General features: G+C 36.0%; 17 non-coding genes across 17 annotated transcripts; all 17 read right to left on the minus strand.

Moving 5' to 3' along the window:
• Window positions 1-880: 880 nt before the first annotated feature.
• TRNAS-GCU (transfer RNA serine (anticodon GCU)) lies at window positions 881-962 on the minus strand. The gene has a single exon. It is a non-coding gene; the product is annotated as a tRNA-Ser (tRNA).
• A 1,060-nt stretch (window positions 963-2,022) lies between these two features.
• On the minus strand, window positions 2,023-2,104 carry TRNAS-GCU (transfer RNA serine (anticodon GCU)). Its single transcript has one exon. It is a non-coding gene; the product is annotated as a tRNA-Ser (tRNA).
• Window positions 2,105-3,164: 1,060 nt separating this feature from the next.
• Window positions 3,165-3,246, minus strand: TRNAS-GCU (transfer RNA serine (anticodon GCU)). The gene has a single exon. It is a non-coding gene; the product is annotated as a tRNA-Ser (tRNA).
• Window positions 3,247-4,306: 1,060 nt separating this feature from the next.
• On the minus strand, window positions 4,307-4,388 carry TRNAS-GCU (transfer RNA serine (anticodon GCU)). The gene has a single exon. It is a non-coding gene; the product is annotated as a tRNA-Ser (tRNA).
• A 1,060-nt stretch (window positions 4,389-5,448) lies between these two features.
• On the minus strand, window positions 5,449-5,530 carry TRNAS-GCU (transfer RNA serine (anticodon GCU)). Its single transcript has one exon. It is a non-coding gene; the product is annotated as a tRNA-Ser (tRNA).
• A 1,060-nt stretch (window positions 5,531-6,590) lies between these two features.
• Window positions 6,591-6,672, minus strand: TRNAS-GCU (transfer RNA serine (anticodon GCU)). The gene has a single exon. It is a non-coding gene; the product is annotated as a tRNA-Ser (tRNA).
• A 1,060-nt stretch (window positions 6,673-7,732) lies between these two features.
• Window positions 7,733-7,814, minus strand: TRNAS-GCU (transfer RNA serine (anticodon GCU)). The gene has a single exon. It is a non-coding gene; the product is annotated as a tRNA-Ser (tRNA).
• Window positions 7,815-8,874: 1,060 nt separating this feature from the next.
• On the minus strand, window positions 8,875-8,956 carry TRNAS-GCU (transfer RNA serine (anticodon GCU)). Its single transcript has one exon. It is a non-coding gene; the product is annotated as a tRNA-Ser (tRNA).
• A 1,059-nt stretch (window positions 8,957-10,015) lies between these two features.
• Window positions 10,016-10,097, minus strand: TRNAS-GCU (transfer RNA serine (anticodon GCU)). Its single transcript has one exon. It is a non-coding gene; the product is annotated as a tRNA-Ser (tRNA).
• Window positions 10,098-11,156: 1,059 nt separating this feature from the next.
• TRNAS-GCU (transfer RNA serine (anticodon GCU)) lies at window positions 11,157-11,238 on the minus strand. Its single transcript has one exon. It is a non-coding gene; the product is annotated as a tRNA-Ser (tRNA).
• A 1,059-nt stretch (window positions 11,239-12,297) lies between these two features.
• TRNAS-GCU (transfer RNA serine (anticodon GCU)) lies at window positions 12,298-12,379 on the minus strand. Its single transcript has one exon. It is a non-coding gene; the product is annotated as a tRNA-Ser (tRNA).
• Window positions 12,380-13,439: 1,060 nt separating this feature from the next.
• TRNAS-GCU (transfer RNA serine (anticodon GCU)) lies at window positions 13,440-13,521 on the minus strand. Its single transcript has one exon. It is a non-coding gene; the product is annotated as a tRNA-Ser (tRNA).
• A 1,060-nt stretch (window positions 13,522-14,581) lies between these two features.
• Window positions 14,582-14,663, minus strand: TRNAS-GCU (transfer RNA serine (anticodon GCU)). Its single transcript has one exon. It is a non-coding gene; the product is annotated as a tRNA-Ser (tRNA).
• Window positions 14,664-15,723: 1,060 nt separating this feature from the next.
• TRNAS-GCU (transfer RNA serine (anticodon GCU)) lies at window positions 15,724-15,805 on the minus strand. Its single transcript has one exon. It is a non-coding gene; the product is annotated as a tRNA-Ser (tRNA).
• A 1,060-nt stretch (window positions 15,806-16,865) lies between these two features.
• TRNAS-GCU (transfer RNA serine (anticodon GCU)) lies at window positions 16,866-16,947 on the minus strand. Its single transcript has one exon. It is a non-coding gene; the product is annotated as a tRNA-Ser (tRNA).
• Window positions 16,948-18,007: 1,060 nt separating this feature from the next.
• TRNAS-GCU (transfer RNA serine (anticodon GCU)) lies at window positions 18,008-18,089 on the minus strand. Its single transcript has one exon. It is a non-coding gene; the product is annotated as a tRNA-Ser (tRNA).
• A 1,060-nt stretch (window positions 18,090-19,149) lies between these two features.
• Window positions 19,150-19,231, minus strand: TRNAS-GCU (transfer RNA serine (anticodon GCU)). Its single transcript has one exon. It is a non-coding gene; the product is annotated as a tRNA-Ser (tRNA).
• Window positions 19,232-20,130: the final 899 nt, after the last annotated feature.

The following is a 20,130-nucleotide window of genomic DNA, read 5'->3' on the forward strand; positions in this document are numbered from 1 at the left end:
TTGATCATTTATACTACTTTCAGTTGAAATATATTTTTGAACTACCTCTACCATGATGGTGCACCATCACAGACACAAATTCATATCTGATATAGCTGGTAACATGACTTATGCTGATATTAGAGTGATAGAGTTCACTAAATGTTTGCATGAGTGTCCTTAATGAAAAGACTGACAATAAATAACAGGAGTTGAGTTTGAATCTCAGCAGATCCTTTATTTGTGTCTTTCAACATCACAATTTGATGTTTGCTGCCATTGTAGAAGAAAAAAAGACAGTCATCCATGAATATGACATGCCAACTTCCATTATTCCGTCTTCAACTACACTTCCTTAATGGACTAGATTCTGATGCAACTTTGTTCATCTTCTTGCTTTTTGACTCTGAAATCATTATACAAAAGCATATTTAGATGGCAGTAACTAACCTGTGAAGGGTGGATTTGCAACACACCTTGTACTGCCCAATAGATGTGCAGTATATCACTTCAAAACAATCGGTTTTCAAGGAAAAGTCTGGTTCTTTAATCCCAAGAAGATTCCAGACATAAGGCACTGGTATAATAGCTGCTGAAAAAATGTGTATTAGAAAGTTACTTTCTGAGGATCAATTAGAAATCAATCACTTTTAAGGTCAAGGTAGAATGCAGGGAAAAATGTAGTTTTCAGTTCCATGGGACCTACAAAATAGTGTCAAGAATTGTATTTCTACAAAGGAAATCTTTATGTTACTTGAGTAATCTTGGAGGTTAAATACTGTTTTCACTTCTATCAATTTTGAGTAGAATTGGATTTTGATTGGATTTGATTTCTTCGAACATATTCTTCTTTTTTAGCCCGTTGGGGCCGTTTTGAATTAAATTTGCAGGTAACTCAGGATGACGAGGATGGGATTCGAACCCATGCGTGCAGAGCACAATGGATTAGCAGTCCATCGCCTTAACCACTCGGCCACCTCGTCCTACTTATTTTTTAGACTGCGTCTTTTTCGAACATTTTTTGGAGAAACTCCTTTTAGACTGATGTTAAATTGAAATGTAGTGAGTTATCTAGCTTTGAAGTGAATGCATTTTACCTATTTAGATTCTCATCGTTATCACAGGGACTGGATATAAATCCACTCGTAACTGAGCCTTTGCTTGATGATCATTTATACTACTTTCAGTTGAAATATATTTTTGAACTACCTCTACCATGATGGTGCACCATCACAGACACAAATTCATATCTGATATAGCTGGTAACATGACTTATGCTGATATTAGAGTGATAGAGTTCACTAAATGTTTGCATGAGTGTCCTTAATGAAAAGACTGACAATAAATAACAGGAGTTGAGTTTGAATCTCAGCAGATCCTTTATTTGTGTCTTTCAACATCACAATTTGATGTTTGCTGCCATTGTAGAAGAAAAAAAGACAGTCATCCATGAATATGACATGCCAACTTCCATTATTCCGTCTTCAACTACACTTCCTTAATGGACTAGATTCTGATGCAACTTTGTTCATCTTCTTGCTTTTTGACTCTGAAATCATTATACAAAAGCATATTTAGATGGCAGTAACTAACCTGTGAAGGGTGGATTTGCAACACACCTTGTACTGCCCAATAGATGTGCAGTATATCACTTCAAAACAATCGGTTTTCAAGGAAAAGTCTGGTTCTTTAATCCCAAGAAGATTCCAGACATAAGGCACTGGTATAATAGCTGCTGAAAAATGTGTATTAGAAAGTTACTTTCTCAGGATCAATTAGAAATCAATCACTTTTAAGGTTAAGGTAGAATGCAGGGAAAAATGTAGTTTTCAGTTCCATGGGACCTACAAAATAGTGTCAAGAATTGTATTTCTACAAAGGAAATCTTTATGTTACTTGAGTAATCTTGGAGGTTAAATACTGTTTTCACTTCTATCAATTTTGAGTAGAATTGGATTTTGATTGGATTTGATTTCTTCGAACATATTCTTCTTTTTTAGCCCGTTGGGGCCGTTTTGAATAAAATTTGCAGGTAACTCAGGACGACGAGGATGGGATTCGAACCCATGCGTGCAGAGCACAATGGATTAGCAGTCCATCGCCTTAACCACTCGGCCACCTCGTCCAACTTATTTTTTAGACTGCGTCTTTTTCGAACATTTTTTGGAGAAACTCCTTTTAGACTGATGTTAAATTGAAATGTAGTGAGTTATCTAGCTTTGAAGTGAATGCATTTTACCTATTTAGATTCTCATCGTTATCACAGGGACTGGATATAAATCCACTCGTAACTGAGCCTTTGCTTGATGATCATTTATACTACTTTCAGTTGAAATATATTTTTGAACTACCTCTACCATGATGGTGCACCATCACAGACACAAATTCATATCTGATATAGCTGGTAACATGACTTATGCTGATATTAGAGTGATAGAGTTCACTAAATGTTTACATGAGTGTCCTTAATGAAAAGACTGACAATAAATAACAGGAGTTGAGTTTGAATCTCAGCAGATCCTTTATTTGTGTCTTTCAACATCACAATTTGATGTTTGCTGCCATTGTAGAAGAAAAAAAGACAGTCATCCATGAATATGACATGCCAACTTCCATTATTCCGTCTTCAACTACACTTCCTTAATGGACTAGATTCTGATGCAACTTTGTTCATCTTCTTGCTTTTTGACTCTGAAATCATTATACAAAAGCATATTTAGATGGCAGTAACTAACCTGTGAAGGGTGGATTTGCAACACACCTTGTACTGCCCAATAGATGTGCAGTATATCACTTCAAAACAATCGGTTTTCAAGGAAAAGTCTGGTTCTTTAATCCCAAGAAGATTCCAGACATAAGGCACTGGTATAATAGCTGCTGAAAAATGTGTATTAGAAAGTTACTTTCTCAGGATCAATTAGAAATCAATCACTTTTAAGGTCAAGGTAGAATGCAGGGAAAAATGTAGTTTTCAGTTCCATGGGACCTACAAAATAGTGTCAAGAATTGTATTTCTACAAAGGAAATCTTTATGTTACTTGAGTAATCTTGGAGGTTAAATACTGTTTTCACTTCTATCAATTTTGAGTAGAATTGGATTTTGATTGGATTTGATTTCTTCGAACATATTCTTCTTTTTTAGCCCGTTGGGGCCGTTTTGAATAAAATTTGCAGGTAACTCAGGACGACGAGGATGGGATTCGAACCCATGCGTGCAGAGCACAATGGATTAGCAGTCCATCGCCTTAACCACTCGGCCACCTCGTCCTACTTATTTTTTAGACTGCGTCTTTTTCGAACATTTTTAGGAGAAACTCCTTTTAGACTGATGTTAAATTGAAATGTAGTGAGTTATCTAGCTTTGAAGTGAATGCATTTTACCTATTTAGATTCTCATCGTTATCACAGGGACTGGATATAAATCCACTCGTAACTGAGCCTTTGCTTGATGATCATTTATACTACTTTCAGTTGAAATATATTTTTGAACTACCTCTACCATGATGGTGCACCATCACAGACACAAATTCATATCTGATATAGCTGGTAACATGACTTATGCTGATATTAGAGTGATAGAGTTCACTAAATGTTTGCATGAGTGTCCTTAATGAAAAGACTGACAATAAATAACAGGAGTTGAGTTTGAATCTCAGCAGATCCTTTATTTGTGTCTTTCAACATCACAATTTGATGTTTGCTGCCATTGTAGAAGAAAAAAAGACAGTCATCCATGAATATGACATGCCAACTTCCATTATTCCGTCTTCAACTACACTTCCTTAATGGACTAGATTCTGATGCAACTTTGTTCATCTTCTTGCTTTTTGACTCTGAAATCATTATACAAAAGCATATTTAGATGGCAGTAACTAACCTGTGAAGGGTGGATTTGCAACACACCTTGTACTGCCCAATAGATGTGCAGTATATCACTTCAAAACAATCGGTTTTCAAGGAAAAGTCTGGTTCTTTAATCCCAAGAAGATTCCAGACATAAGGCACTGGTATAATAGCTGCTGAAAAATGTGTATTAGAAAGTTACTTTCTCAGGATCAATTAGAAATCAATCACTTTTAAGGTCAAGGTAGAATGCAGGGAAAAATGTAGTTTTCAGTTCCATGGGACCTACAAAATAGTGTCAAGAATTGTATTTCTACAAAGGAAATCTTTATGTTACTTGAGTAATCTTGGAGGTTAAATACTGTTTTCACTTCTATCAATTTTGAGTAGAATTGGATTTTGATTGGATTTGATTTCTTCGAACATATTCTTCTTTTTTAGCCCGTTGGGGCCGTTTTGAATAAAATTTGCAGGTAACTCAGGACGACGAGGATGGGATTCGAACCCATGCGTGCAGAGCACAATGGATTAGCAGTCCATCGCCTTAACCACTCGGCCACCTCGTCCAACTTATTTTTTAGACTGCGTCTTTTTCGAACATTTTTTGGAGAAACTCCTTTTAGACTGATGTTAAATTGAAATGTAGTGAGTTATCTAGCTTTGAAGTGAATGCATTTTACCTATTTAGATTCTCATCGTTATCACAGGGACTGGATATAAATCCACTCGTAACTGAGCCTTTGCTTGATGATCATTTATACTACTTTCAGTTGAAATATATTTTTGAACTACCTCTACCATGATGGTGCACCATCACAGACACAAATTCATATCTGATATAGCTGGTAACATGACTTATGCTGATATTAGAGTGATAGAGTTCACTAAATGTTTACATGAGTGTCCTTAATGAAAAGACTGACAATAAATAACAGGAGTTGAGTTTGAATCTCAGCAGATCCTTTATTTGTGTCTTTCAACATCACAATTTGATGTTTGCTGCCATTGTAGAAGAAAAAAAGACAGTCATCCATGAATATGACATGCCAACTTCCATTATTCCGTCTTCAACTACACTTCCTTAATGGACTAGATTCTGATGCAACTTTGTTCATCTTCTTGCTTTTTGACTCTGAAATCATTATACAAAAGCATATTTAGATGGCAGTAACTAACCTGTGAAGGGTGGATTTGCAACACACCTTGTACTGCCCAATAGATGTGCAGTATATCACTTCAAAACAATCGGTTTTCAAGGAAAAGTCTGGTTCTTTAATCCCAAGAAGATTCCAGACATAAGGCACTGGTATAATAGCTGCTGAAAAATGTGTATTAGAAAGTTACTTTCTCAGGATCAATTAGAAATCAATCACTTTTAAGGTCAAGGTAGAATGCAGGGAAAAATGTAGTTTTCAGTTCCATGGGACCTACAAAATAGTGTCAAGAATTGTATTTCTACAAAGGAAATCTTTATGTTACTTGAGTAATCTTGGAGGTTAAATACTGTTTTCACTTCTATCAATTTTGAGTAGAATTGGATTTTGATTGGATTTGATTTCTTCGAACATATTCTTCTTTTTTAGCCCGTTGGGGCCGTTTTGAATAAAATTTGCAGGTAACTCAGGACGACGAGGATGGGATTCGAACCCATGCGTGCAGAGCACAATGGATTAGCAGTCCATCGCCTTAACCACTCGGCCACCTCGTCCTACTTATTTTTTAGACTGCGTCTTTTTCGAACATTTTTAGGAGAAACTCCTTTTAGACTGATGTTAAATTGAAATGTAGTGAGTTATCTAGCTTTGAAGTGAATGCATTTTACCTATTTAGATTCTCATCGTTATCACAGGGACTGGATATAAATCCACTCGTAACTGAGCCTTTGCTTGATGATCATTTATACTACTTTCAGTTGAAATATATTTTTGAACTACCTCTACCATGATGGTGCACCATCACAGACACAAATTCATATCTGATATAGCTGGTAACATGACTTATGCTGATATTAGAGTGATAGAGTTCACTAAATGTTTGCATGAGTGTCCTTAATGAAAAGACTGACAATAAATAACAGGAGTTGAGTTTGAATCTCAGCAGATCCTTTATTTGTGTCTTTCAACATCACAATTTGATGTTTGCTGCCATTGTAGAAGAAAAAAAGACAGTCATCCATGAATATGACATGCCAACTTCCATTATTCCGTCTTCAACTACACTTCCTTAATGGACTAGATTCTGATGCAACTTTGTTCATCTTCTTGCTTTTTGACTCTGAAATCATTATACAAAAGCATATTTAGATGGCAGTAACTAACCTGTGAAGGGTGGATTTGCAACACACCTTGTACTGCCCAATAGATGTGCAGTATATCACTTCAAAACAATCGGTTTTCAAGGAAAAGTCTGGTTCTTTAATCCCAAGAAGATTCCAGACATAAGGCACTGGTATAATAGCTGCTGAAAAATGTGTATTAGAAAGTTACTTTCTCAGGATCAATTAGAAATCAATCACTTTTAAGGTCAAGGTAGAATGCAGGGAAAAATGTAGTTTTCAGTTCCATGGGACCTACAAAATAGTGTCAAGAATTGTATTTCTACAAAGGAAATCTTTATGTTACTTGAGTAATCTTGGAGGTTAAATACTGTTTTCACTTCTATCAATTTTGAGTAGAATTGGATTTTGATTGGATTTGATTTCTTCGAACATATTCTTCTTTTTTAGCCCGTTGGGGCCGTTTTGAATAAAATTTGCAGGTAACTCAGGACGACGAGGATGGGATTCGAACCCATGCGTGCAGAGCACAATGGATTAGCAGTCCATCGCCTTAACCACTCGGCCACCTCGTCCAACTTATTTTTTAGACTGCGTCTTTTTCGAACATTTTTTGGAGAAACTCCTTTTAGACTGATGTTAAATTGAAATGTAGTGAGTTATCTAGCTTTGAAGTGAATGCATTTTACCTATTTAGATTCTCATCGTTATCACAGGGACTGGATATAAATCCACTCGTAACTGAGCCTTTGCTTGATGATCATTTATACTACTTTCAGTTGAAATATATTTTTGAACTACCTCTACCATGATGGTGCACCATCACAGACACAAATTCATATCTGATATAGCTGGTAACATGACTTATGCTGATATTAGAGTGATAGAGTTCACTAAATGTTTACATGAGTGTCCTTAATGAAAAGACTGACAATAAATAACAGGAGTTGAGTTTGAATCTCAGCAGATCCTTTATTTGTGTCTTTCAACATCACAATTTGATGTTTGCTGCCATTGTAGAAGAAAAAAAGACAGTCATCCATGAATATGACATGCCAACTTCCATTATTCCGTCTTCAACTACACTTCCTTAATGGACTAGATTCTGATGCAACTTTGTTCATCTTCTTGCTTTTTGACTCTGAAATCATTATACAAAAGCATATTTAGATGGCAGTAACTAACCTGTGAAGGGTGGATTTGCAACACACCTTGTACTGCCCAATAGATGTGCAGTATATCACTTCAAAACAATCGGTTTTCAAGGAAAAGTCTGGTTCTTTAATCCCAAGAAGATTCCAGACATAAGGCACTGGTATAATAGCTGCTGAAAAATGTGTATTAGAAAGTTACTTTCTCAGGATCAATTAGAAATCAATCACTTTTAAGGTCAAGGTAGAATGCAGGGAAAAATGTAGTTTTCAGTTCCATGGGACCTACAAAATAGTGTCAAGAATTGTATTTCTACAAAGGAAATCTTTATGTTACTTGAGTAATCTTGGAGGTTAAATACTGTTTTCACTTCTATCAATTTTGAGTAGAATTGGATTTTGATTGGATTTGATTTCTTCGAACATATTCTTCTTTTTTAGCCCGTTGGGGCCGTTTTGAATAAAATTTGCAGGTAACTCAGGACGACGAGGATGGGATTCGAACCCATGCGTGCAGAGCACAATGGATTAGCAGTCCATCGCCTTAACCACTCGGCCACCTCGTCCTACTTATTTTTTAGACTGCGTCTTTTTCGAACATTTTTAGGAGAAACTCCTTTTAGACTGATGTTAAATTGAAATGTAGTGAGTTATCTAGCTTTGAAGTGAATGCATTTTACCTATTTAGATTCTCATCGTTATCACAGGGACTGGATATAAATCCACTCGTAACTGAGCCTTTGCTTGATGATCATTTATACTACTTTCAGTTGAAATATATTTTTGAACTACCTCTACCATGATGGTGCACCATCACAGACACAAATTCATATCTGATATAGCTGGTAACATGACTTATGCTGATATTAGAGTGATAGAGTTCACTAAATGTTTGCATGAGTGTCCTTAATGAAAAGACTGACAATAAATAACAGGAGTTGAGTTTGAATCTCAGCAGATCCTTTATTTGTGTCTTTCAACATCACAATTTGATGTTTGCTGCCATTGTAGAAGAAAAAAAGACAGTCATCCATGAATATGACATGCCAACTTCCATTATTCCGTCTTCAACTACACTTCCTTAATGGACTAGATTCTGATGCAACTTTGTTCATCTTCTTGCTTTTTGACTCTGAAATCATTATACAAAAGCATATTTAGATGGCAGTAACTAACCTGTGAAGGGTGGATTTGCAACACACCTTGTACTGCCCAATAGATGTGCAGTATATCACTTCAAAACAATCGGTTTTCAAGGAAAAGTCTGGTTCTTTAATCCCAAGAAGATTCCAGACATAAGGCACTGGTATAATAGCTGCTGAAAAATGTGTATTAGAAAGTTACTTTCTCAGGATCAATTAGAAATCAATCACTTTTAAGGTCAAGGTAGAATGCAGGGAAAAATGTAGTTTTCAGTTCCATGGGACCTACAAAATAGTGTCAAGAATTGTATTTCTACAAAGGAAATCTTTATGTTACTTGAGTAATCTTGGAGGTTAAATACTGTTTTCACTTCTATCAATTTTGAGTAGAATTGGATTTTGATTGGATTTGATTTCTTCGAACATATTCTTCTTTTTTAGCCCGTTGGGGCCGTTTTGAATAAAATTTGCAGGTAACTCAGGACGACGAGGATGGGATTCGAACCCATGCGTGCAGAGCACAATGGATTAGCAGTCCATCGCCTTAACCACTCGGCCACCTCGTCCTACTTAGTTTTTAGACTGCGTCTTTTTCGAACATTTTTTGGAGAAACTCCTTTTAGACTGATGTTAAATTGAAATGTAGTGAGTTATCTAGCTTTGAAGGAATGCATTTTACCTATTTAGATTCTCATCGTTATCACAGGGACTGGATATAAATCCACTCGTAACTGAGCCTTTGCTTGATGATCATTTATACTACTTTCAGTTGAAATATATTTTTGAACTACCTCTACCATGATGGTGCACCATCACAGACACAAATTCATATCTGATATAGCTGGTAACATGACTTATGCTGATATTAGAGTGATAGAGTTCACTAAATGTTTGCATGAGTGTCCTTAATGAAAAGACTGACAATAAATAACAGGAGTTGAGTTTGAATCTCAGCAGATCCTTTATTTGTGTCTTTCAACATCACAATTTGATGTTTGCTGCCATTGTAGAAGAAAAAAAGACAGTCATCCATGAATATGACATGCCAACTTCCATTATTCCGTCTTCAACTACACTTCCTTAATGGACTAGATTCTGATGCAACTTTGTTCATCTTCTTGCTTTTTGACTCTGAAATCATTATACAAAAGCATATTTAGATGGCAGTAACTAACCTGTGAAGGGTGGATTTGCAACACACCTTGTACTGCCCAATAGATGTGCAGTATATCACTTCAAAACAATCGGTTTTCAAGGAAAAGTCTGGTTCTTTAATCCCAAGAAGATTCCAGACATAAGGCACTGGTATAATAGCTGCTGAAAAATGTGTATTAGAAAGTTACTTTCTCAGGATCAATTAGAAATCAATCACTTTTAAGGTCAAGGTAGAATGCAGGGAAAAATGTAGTTTTCAGTTCCATGGGACCTACAAAATAGTGTCAAGAATTGTATTTCTACAAAGGAAATCTTTATGTTACTTGAGTAATCTTGGAGGTTAAATACTGTTTTCACTTCTATCAATTTTGAGTAGAATTGGATTTTGATTGGATTTGATTTCTTCGAACATATTCTTCTTTTTTAGCCCGTTGGGGCCGTTTTGAATAAAATTTGCAGGTAACTCAGGACGACGAGGATGGGATTCGAACCCATGCGTGCAGAGCACAATGGATTAGCAGTCCATCGCCTTAACCACTCGGCCACCTCGTCCTACTTAGTTTTTAGACTGCGTCTTTTTCGAACATTTTTTGGAGAAACTCCTTTTAGACTGATGTTAAATTGAAATGTAGTGAGTTATCTAGCTTTGAAGGAATGCATTTTACCTATTTAGATTCTCATCGTTATCACAGGGACTGGATATAAATCCACTCGTAACTGAGCCTTTGCTTGATGATCATTTATACTACTTTCAGTTGAAATATATTTTTGAACTACCTCTACCATGATGGTGCACCATCACAGACACAAATTCATATCTGATATAGCTGGTAACATGACTTATGCTGATATTAGAGTGATAGAGTTCACTAAATGTTTGCATGAGTGTCCTTAATGAAAAGACTGACAATAAATAACAGGAGTTGAGTTTGAATCTCAGCAGATCCTTTATTTGTGTCTTTCAACATCACAATTTGATGTTTGCTGCCATTGTAGAAGAAAAAAAGACAGTCATCCATGAATATGACATGCCAACTTCCATTATTCCGTCTTCAACTACACTTCCTTAATGGACTAGATTCTGATGCAACTTTGTTCATCTTCTTGCTTTTTGACTCTGAAATCATTATACAAAAGCATATTTAGATGACAGTAACTAACCTGTGAAGGGTGGATTTGCAACACACCTTGTACTGCCCAATAGATGTGCAGTATATCACTTCAAAACAATCGGTTTTCAAGGAAAAGTCTGGTTCTTTAATCCCAAGAAGATTCCAGACATAAGGCACTGGTATAATAGCTGCTGAAAAATGTGTATTAGAAAGTTACTTTCTCAGGATCAATTAGAAATCAATCACTTTTAAGGTCAAGGTAGAATGCAGGGAAAAATGTAGTTTTCAGTTCCATGGGACCTACAAAATAGTGTCAAGAATTGTATTTCTACAAAGGAAATCTTTATGTTACTTGAGTAATCTTGGAGGTTAAATACTGTTTTCACTTCTATCAATTTTGAGTAGAATTGGATTTTGATTGGATTTGATTTCTTCGAACATATTCTTCTTTTTTAGCCCGTTGGGGCCGTTTTGAATAAAATTTGCAGGTAACTCAGGACGACGAGGATGGGATTCGAACCCATGCGTGCAGAGCACAATGGATTAGCAGTCCATCGCCTTAACCACTCGGCCACCTCGTCCTACTTAGTTTTTAGACTGCGTCTTTTTCGAACATTTTTTGGAGAAACTCCTTTTAGACTGATGTTAAATTGAAATGTAGTGAGTTATCTAGCTTTGAAGGAATGCATTTTACCTATTTAGATTCTCATCGTTATCACAGGGACTGGATATAAATCCACTCGTAACTGAGCCTTTGCTTGATGATCATTTATACTACTTTCAGTTGAAATATATTTTTGAACTACCTCTACCATGATGGTGCACCATCACAGACACAAATTCATATCTGATATAGCTGGTAACATGACTTATGCTGATATTAGAGTGATAGAGTTCACTAAATGTTTGCATGAGTGTCCTTAATGAAAAGACTGACAATAAATAACAGGAGTTGAGTTTGAATCTCAGCAGATCCTTTATTTGTGTCTTTCAACATCACAATTTGATGTTTGCTGCCATTGTAGAAGAAAAAAAGACAGTCATCCATGAATATGACATGCCAACTTCCATTATTCCGTCTTCAACTACACTTCCTTAATGGACTAGATTCTGATGCAACTTTGTTCATCTTCTTGCTTTTTGACTCTGAAATCATTATACAAAAGCATATTTAGATGACAGTAACTAACCTGTGAAGGGTGGATTTGCAACACACCTTGTACTGCCCAATAGATGTGCAGTATATCACTTCAAAACAATCGGTTTTCAAGGAAAAGTCTGGTTCTTTAATCCCAAGAAGATTCCAGACATAAGGCACTGGTATAATAGCTGCTGAAAAATGTGTATTAGAAAGTTACTTTCTCAGGATCAATTAGAAATCAATCACTTTTAAGGTCAAGGTAGAATGCAGGGAAAAATGTAGTTTTCAGTTCCATGGGACCTACAAAATAGTGTCAAGAATTGTATTTCTACAAAGGAAATCTTTATGTTACTTGAGTAATCTTGGAGGTTAAATACTGTTTTCACTTCTATCAATTTTGAGTAGAATTGGATTTTGATTGGATTTGATTTCTTCGAACATATTCTTCTTTTTTAGCCCGTTGGGGCCGTTTTGAATAAAATTTGCAGGTAACTCAGGACGACGAGGATGGGATTCGAACCCATGCGTGCAGAGCACAATGGATTAGCAGTCCATCGCCTTAACCACTCGGCCACCTCGTCCTACTTATTTTTTAGACTGCGTCTTTTTCGAACATTTTTTGGAGAAACTCATTTTAGACTGATGTTAAATTGAAATGTAGTGAGTTATCTAGCTTTGAAGTGAATGCATTTTACCTATTTAGATTCTCATCGTTATCACAGGGACTGGATATAAATCCACTCGTAACTGAGCCTTTGCTTGATGATCATTTATACTACTTTCAGTTGAAATATATTTTTGAACTACCTCTACCATGATGGTGCACCATCACAGACACAAATTCATATCTGATATAGCTGGTAACATGACTTATGCTGATATTAGAGTGATAGAGTTCACTAAATGTTTGCATGAGTGTCCTTAATGAAAAGACTGACAATAAATAACAGGAGTTGAGTTTGAATCTCAGCAGATCCTTTATTTGTGTCTTTCAACATCACAATTTGATGTTTGCTGCCATTGTAGAAGAAAAAAAGACAGTCATCCATGAATATGACATGCCAACTTCCATTATTCCGTCTTCAACTACACTTCCTTAATGGACTAGATTCTGATGCAACTTTGTTCATCTTCTTGCTTTTTGACTCTGAAATCATTATACAAAAGCATATTTAGATGGCAGTAACTAACCTGTGAAGGGTGGATTTGCAACACACCTTGTACTGCCCAATAGATGTGCAGTATATCACTTCAAAACAATCGGTTTTCAAGGAAAAGTCTGGTTCTTTAATCCCAAGAAGATTCCAGACATAAGGCACTGGTATAATAGCTGCTGAAAAATGTGTATTAGAAAGTTACTTTCTCAGGATCAATTAGAAATCAATCACTTTTAAGGTCAAGGTAGAATGCAGGGAAAAATGTAGTTTTCAGTTCCATGGGACCTACAAAATAGTGTCAAGAATTGTATTTCTACAAAGGAAATCTTTATGTTACTTGAGTAATCTTGGAGGTTAAATACTGTTTTCACTTCTATCAATTTTGAGTAGAATTGGATTTTGATTGGATTTGATTTCTTCGAACATATTCTTCTTTTTTAGCCCGTTGGGGCCGTTTTGAATAAAATTTGCAGGTAACTCAGGACGACGAGGATGGGATTCGAACCCATGCGTGCAGAGCACAATGGATTAGCAGTCCATCGCCTTAACCACTCGGCCACCTCGTCCTACTTAGTTTTTAGACTGTGTCTTTTTCGAACATTTTTAGGAGAAACTCCTTTTAGACTGATGTTAAATTGAAATGTAGTGAGTTATCTAGCTTTGAAGTGAATGCATTTTACCTATTTAGATTCTCATCGTTATCACAGGGACTGGATATAAATCCACTCGTAACTGAGCCTTTGCTTGATGATCATTTATACTACTTTCAGTTGAAATATATTTTTGAACTACCTCTACCATGATGGTGCACCATCACAGACACAAATTCATATCTGATATAGCTGGTAACATGACTTATGCTGATATTAGAGTGATAGAGTTCACTAAATGTTTGCATGAGTGTCCTTAATGAAAAGACTGACAATAAATAACAGGAGTTGAGTTTGAATCTCAGCAGATCCTTTATTTGTGTCTTTCAACATCACAATTTGATGTTTGCTGCCATTGTAGAAGAAAAAAAGACAGTCATCCATGAATATGACATGCCAACTTCCATTATTCCGTCTTCAACTACACTTCCTTAATGGACTAGATTCTGATGCAACTTTGTTCATCTTCTTGCTTTTTGACTCTGAAATCATTATACAAAAGCATATTTAGATGGCAGTAACTAACCTGTGAAGGGTGGATTTGCAACACACCTTGTACTGCCCAATAGATGTGCAGTATATCACTTCAAAACAATCGGTTTTCAAGGAAAAGTCTGGTTCTTTAATCCCAAGAAGATTCCAGACATAAGGCACTGGTATAATAGCTGCTGAAAAATGTGTATTAGAAAGTTACTTTCTCAGGATCAATTAGAAATCAATCACTTTTAAGGTCAAGGTAGAATGCAGGGAAAAATGTAGTTTTCAGTTCCATGGGACCTACAAAATAGTGTCAAGAATTGTATTTCTACAAAGGAAATCTTTATGTTACTTGAGTAATCTTGGAGGTTAAATACTGTTTTCACTTCTATCAATTTTGAGTAGAATTGGATTTTGATTGGATTTGATTTCTTCGAACATATTCTTCTTTTTTAGCCCGTTGGGGCCGTTTTGAATAAAATTTGCAGGTAACTCAGGACGACGAGGATGGGATTCGAACCCATGCGTGCAGAGCACAATGGATTAGCAGTCCATCGCCTTAACCACTCGGCCACCTCGTCCTACTTAATTTTTAGACTGCGTCTTTTTCGAACATTTTTTGGAGAAACTCCTTTTAGACTGATGTTAAATTGAAATGTAGTGAGTTATCTAGCTTTGAAGTGAATGCATTTTACCTATTTAGATTCTCATCGTTATCACAGGGACTGGATATAAATCCACTCGTAACTGAGCCTTTGCTTGATGATCATTTATACTACTTTCAGTTGAAATATATTTTTGAACTACCTCTACCATGATGGTGCACCATCACAGACACAAATTCATATCTGATATAGCTGGTAACATGACTTATGCTGATATTAGAGTGATAGAGTTCACTAAATGTTTGCATGAGTGTCCTTAATGAAAAGACTGACAATAAATAACAGGAGTTGAGTTTGAATCTCAGCAGATCCTTTATTTGTGTCTTTCAACATCACAATTTGATGTTTGCTGCCATTGTAGAAGAAAAAAAGACAGTCATCCATGAATATGACATGCCAACTTCCATTATTCCGTCTTCAACTACACTTCCTTAATGGACTAGATTCTGATGCAACTTTGTTCATCTTCTTGCTTTTTGACTCTGAAATCATTATACAAAAGCATATTTAGATGGCAGTAACTAACCTGTGAAGGGTGGATTTGCAACACACCTTGTACTGCCCAATAGATGTGCAGTATATCACTTCAAAACAATCGGTTTTCAAGGAAAAGTCTGGTTCTTTAATCCCAAGAAGATTCCAGACATAAGGCACTGGTATAATAGCTGCTGAAAAATGTGTATTAGAAAGTTACTTTCTCAGGATCAATTAGAAATCAATCACTTTTAAGGTCAAGGTAGAATGCAGGGAAAAATGTAGTTTTCAGTTCCATGGGACCTACAAAATAGTGTCAAGAATTGTATTTCTACAAAGGAAATCTTTATGTTACTTGAGTAATCTTGGAGGTTAAATACTGTTTTCACTTCTATCAATTTTGAGTAGAATTGGATTTTGATTGGATTTGATTTCTTCGAACATATTCTTCTTTTTTAGCCCGTTGGGGCCGTTTTGAATAAAATTTGCAGGTAACTCAGGACGACGAGGATGGGATTCGAACCCATGCGTGCAGAGCACAATGGATTAGCAGTCCATCGCCTTAACCACTCGGCCACCTCGTCCTACTTAATTTTTAGACTGCGTCTTTTTCGAACATTTTTTGGAGAAACTCCTTTTAGACTGATGTTAAATTGAAATGTAGTGAGTTATCTAGCTTTGAAGTGAATGCATTTTACCTATTTAGATTCTCATCGTTATCACAGGGACTGGATATAAATCCACTCGTAACTGAGCCTTTGCTTGATGATCATTTATACTACTTTCAGTTGAAATATATTTTTGAACTACCTCTACCATGATGGTGCACCATCACAGACACAAATTCATATCTGATATAGCTGGTAACATGACTTATGCTGATATTAGAGTGATAGAGTTCACTAAATGTTTGCATGAGTGTCCTTAATGAAAAGACTGACAATAAATAACAGGAGTTGAGTTTGAATCTCAGCAGATCCTTTATTTGTGTCTTTCAACATCACAATTTGATGTTTGCTGCCATTGTAGAAGAAAAAAAGACAGTCATCCATGAATATGACATGCCAACTTCCATTATTCCGTCTTCAACTACACTTCCTTAATGGACTAGATTCTGATGCAACTTTGTTCATCTTCTTGCTTTTTGACTCTGAAATCATTATACAAAAGCATATTTAGATGGCAGTAACTAACCTGTGAAGGGTGGATTTGCAACACACCTTGTACTGCCCAATAGATGTGCAGTATATCACTTCAAAACAATCGGTTTTCAAGGAAAAGTCTGGTTCTTTAATCCCAAGAAGATTCCAGACATAAGGCACTGGTATAATAGCTGCTGAAAAATGTGTATTAGAAAGTTACTTTCTCAGGATCAATTAGAAATCAATCACTTTTAAGGTCAAGGTAGAATGCAGGGAAAAATGTAGTTTTCAGTTCCATGGGACCTACAAAATAGTGTCAAGAATTGTATTTCTACAAAGGAAATCTTTATGTTACTTGAGTAATCTTGGAGGTTAAATACTGTTTTCACTTCTATCAATTTTGAGTAGAATTGGATTTTGATTGGATTTGATTTCTTCGAACATATTCTTCTTTTTTAGCCCGTTGGGGCCGTTTTGAATAAAATTTGCAGGTAACTCAGGACGACGAGGATGGGATTCGAACCCATGTGTGCAGAGCACAATGGATTAGCAGTCCATCGCCTTAACCACTCAGCCACCTCGTCCTACTTATTTTTTAGACTGCGTCTTTTTCGAACATTTTTTGGAGAAACTCCTTTTAGACTGATGTTAAATTGAAATGTAGTGAGTTATCTAGCTTTGAAGTGAATGCATTTTACCTATTTAGATTCTCATCGTTATCACAGGGACTGGATATAAATCCACTCGTAACTGAGCCTTTGCTTGATGATCATTTATACTACTTTCAGTTGAAATATATTTTTGAACTACCTCTACCATGATGGTGCACCATCACAGACACAAATTCATATCTGATATAGCTGGTAACATGACTTATGCTGATATTAGAGTGATAGAGTTCACTAAATGTTTGCATGAGTGTCCTTAATGAAAAGACTGACAATAAATAACAGGAGTTGAGTTTGAATCTCAGCAGATCCTTTATTTGTGTCTTTCAACATCACAATTTGATGTTTGCTGCCATTGTAGAAGAAAAAAAGACAGTCATCCATGAATATGACATGCCAACTTCCATTATTCTGTCTTCAACTACACTTCCTTAATGGACTAGATTCTGATGCAACTTTGTTCATCTTCTTGCTTTTTGACTCTGAAATCATTATACAAAAGCATATTTAGATGGCAGTAACTAACCTGTGAAGGGTGGATTTGCAACACACCTTGTACTGCCCAATAGATGTGCAGTATATCACTTCAAAACAATCGGTTTTCAAGGAAAAGTCTGGTTCTTTAATCCCAAGAAGATTCCAGACATAAGGCACTGGTATAATAGCTGCTGAAAAATGTGTATTAGAAAGTTACTTTCTCAGGATCAATTAGAAATCAATCACTTTTAAGGTCAAGGTAGAATGCAGGGAAAAATGTAGTTTTCAGTTCCATGGGACCTACAAAATAGTGTCAAGAATTGTATTTCTACAAAGGAAATCTTTATGTTACTTGAGTAATCTTGGAGGTTAAATACTGTTTTCACTTCTATCAATTTTGAGTAGAATTGGATTTTGATTGGATTTGATTTCTTCGAACATATTCTTCTTTTTTAGCCCGTTGGGGCCGTTTTGAATAAAATTTGCAGGTAACTCAGGACGACGAGGATGGGATTCGAACCCATGCGTGCAGAGCACAATGGATTAGCAGTCCATCGCCTTAACCACTCGGCCACCTCGTCCTACTTATTTTTTAGACTGCGTCTTTTTCGAACATTTTTTGGAGAAACTCCTTTTAGACTGATGTTAAATTGAAATGTAGTGAGTTATCTAGCTTTGAAGTGAATGCATTTTACCTATTTAGATTCTCATCGTTATCACAGGGACTGGATATAAATCCACTCGTAACTGAGCCTTTGCTTGATGATCATTTATACTACTTTCAGTTGAAATATATTTTTGAACTACCTCTACCATGATGGTGCACCATCACAGACACAAATTCATATCTGATATAGCTGGTAACATGACTTATGCTGATATTAGAGTGATAGAGTTCACTAAATGTTTGCATGAGTGTCCTTAATGAAAAGACTGACAATAAATAACAGGAGTTGAGTTTGAATCTCAGCAGATCCTTTATTTGTGTCTTTCAACATCACAATTTGATGTTTGCTGCCATTGTAGAAGAAAAAAAGACAGTCATCCATGAATATGACATGCCAACTTCCATTATTCCGTCTTCAACTACACTTCCTTAATGGACTAGATTCTGATGCAACTTTGTTCATCTTCTTGCTTTTTGACTCTGAAATCATTATACAAAAGCATATTTAGATGGCAGTAACTAACCTGTGAAGGGTGGATTTGCAACACACCTTGTACTGCCCAATAGATGTGCAGTATATCACTTCAAAACAATCGGTTTTCAAGGAAAAGTCTGGTTCTTTAATCCCAAGAAGATTCCAGACATAAGGCACTGGTATAATAGCTGCTGAAAAATGTGTATTAGAAAGTTACTTTCTCAGGATCAATTAGAAATCAATCACTTTTAAGGTCAAGGTAGAATGCAGGGAAAAATGTAGTTTTCAGTTCCATGGGACCTACAAAATAGTGTCAAGAATTGTATTTCTACAAAGGAAATCTTTATGTTACTTGAGTAATCTTGGAGGTTAAATACTGTTTTCACTTCTATCAATTTTGAGTAGAATTGGATTTTGATTGGATTTGATTTCTTCGAACATATTCTTCTTTTTTAGCCCGTTGGGGCCGTTTTGAATAAAATTTGCAGGTAACTCAGGACGACGAGGATGGGATTCGAACCCATGCGTGCAGAGCACAATGGATTAGCAGTCCATCGCCTTAACCACTCGGCCACCTCGTCCTACTTATTTTTTAGACTGCGTCTTTTTCGAACATTTTTTGGAGAAACTCCTTTTAGACTGATGTTAAATTGAAATGTAGTGAGTTATCTAGCTTTGAAGTGAATGCATTTTACCTATTTAGATTCTCATCGTTATCACAGGGACTGGATATAAATCCACTCGTAACTGAGCCTTTGCTTGATGATCATTTATACTACTTTCAGTTGAAATATATTTTTGAACTACCTCTACCATGATGGTGCACCATCACAGACACAAATTCATATCTGATATAGCTGGTAACATGACTTATGCTGATATTAGAGTGATAGAGTTCACTAAATGTTTGCATGAGTGTCCTTAATGAAAAGACTGACAATAAATAACAGGAGTTGAGTTTGAATCTCAGCAGATCCTTTATTTGTGTCTTTCAACATCACAATTTGATGTTTGCTGCCATTGTAGAAGAAAAAAAGACAGTCATCCATGAATATGACATGCCAACTTCCATTATTCCGTCTTCAACTACACTTCCTTAATGGACTAGATTCTGATGCAACTTTGTTCATCTTCTTGCTTTTTGACTCTGAAATCATTATACAAAAGCATATTTAGATGGCAGTAACTAACCTGTGAAGGGTGGATTTGCAACACACCTTGTACTGCCCAATAGATGTGCAGTATATCACTTCAAAACAATCGGTTTTCAAGGAAAAGTCTGGTTCTTTAATCCCAAGAAGATTCCAGACATAAGGCACTGGTATAATAGCTGCTGAAAAATGTGTATTAGAAAGTTACTTTCTCAGGATCAATTAGAAATCAATCACTTTTAAGGTCAAGGTAGAATGCAGGGAAAAATGTAGTTTTCAGTTCCATGGGACCTACAAAATAGTGTCAAGAATTGTATTTCTACAAAGGA

This window comes from Mixophyes fleayi, chromosome 10, assembly GCF_038048845.1.
Source record: "Mixophyes fleayi isolate aMixFle1 chromosome 10, aMixFle1.hap1, whole genome shotgun sequence".
NCBI lineage: Eukaryota > Metazoa > Chordata > Amphibia > Anura > Limnodynastidae > Mixophyes > Mixophyes fleayi.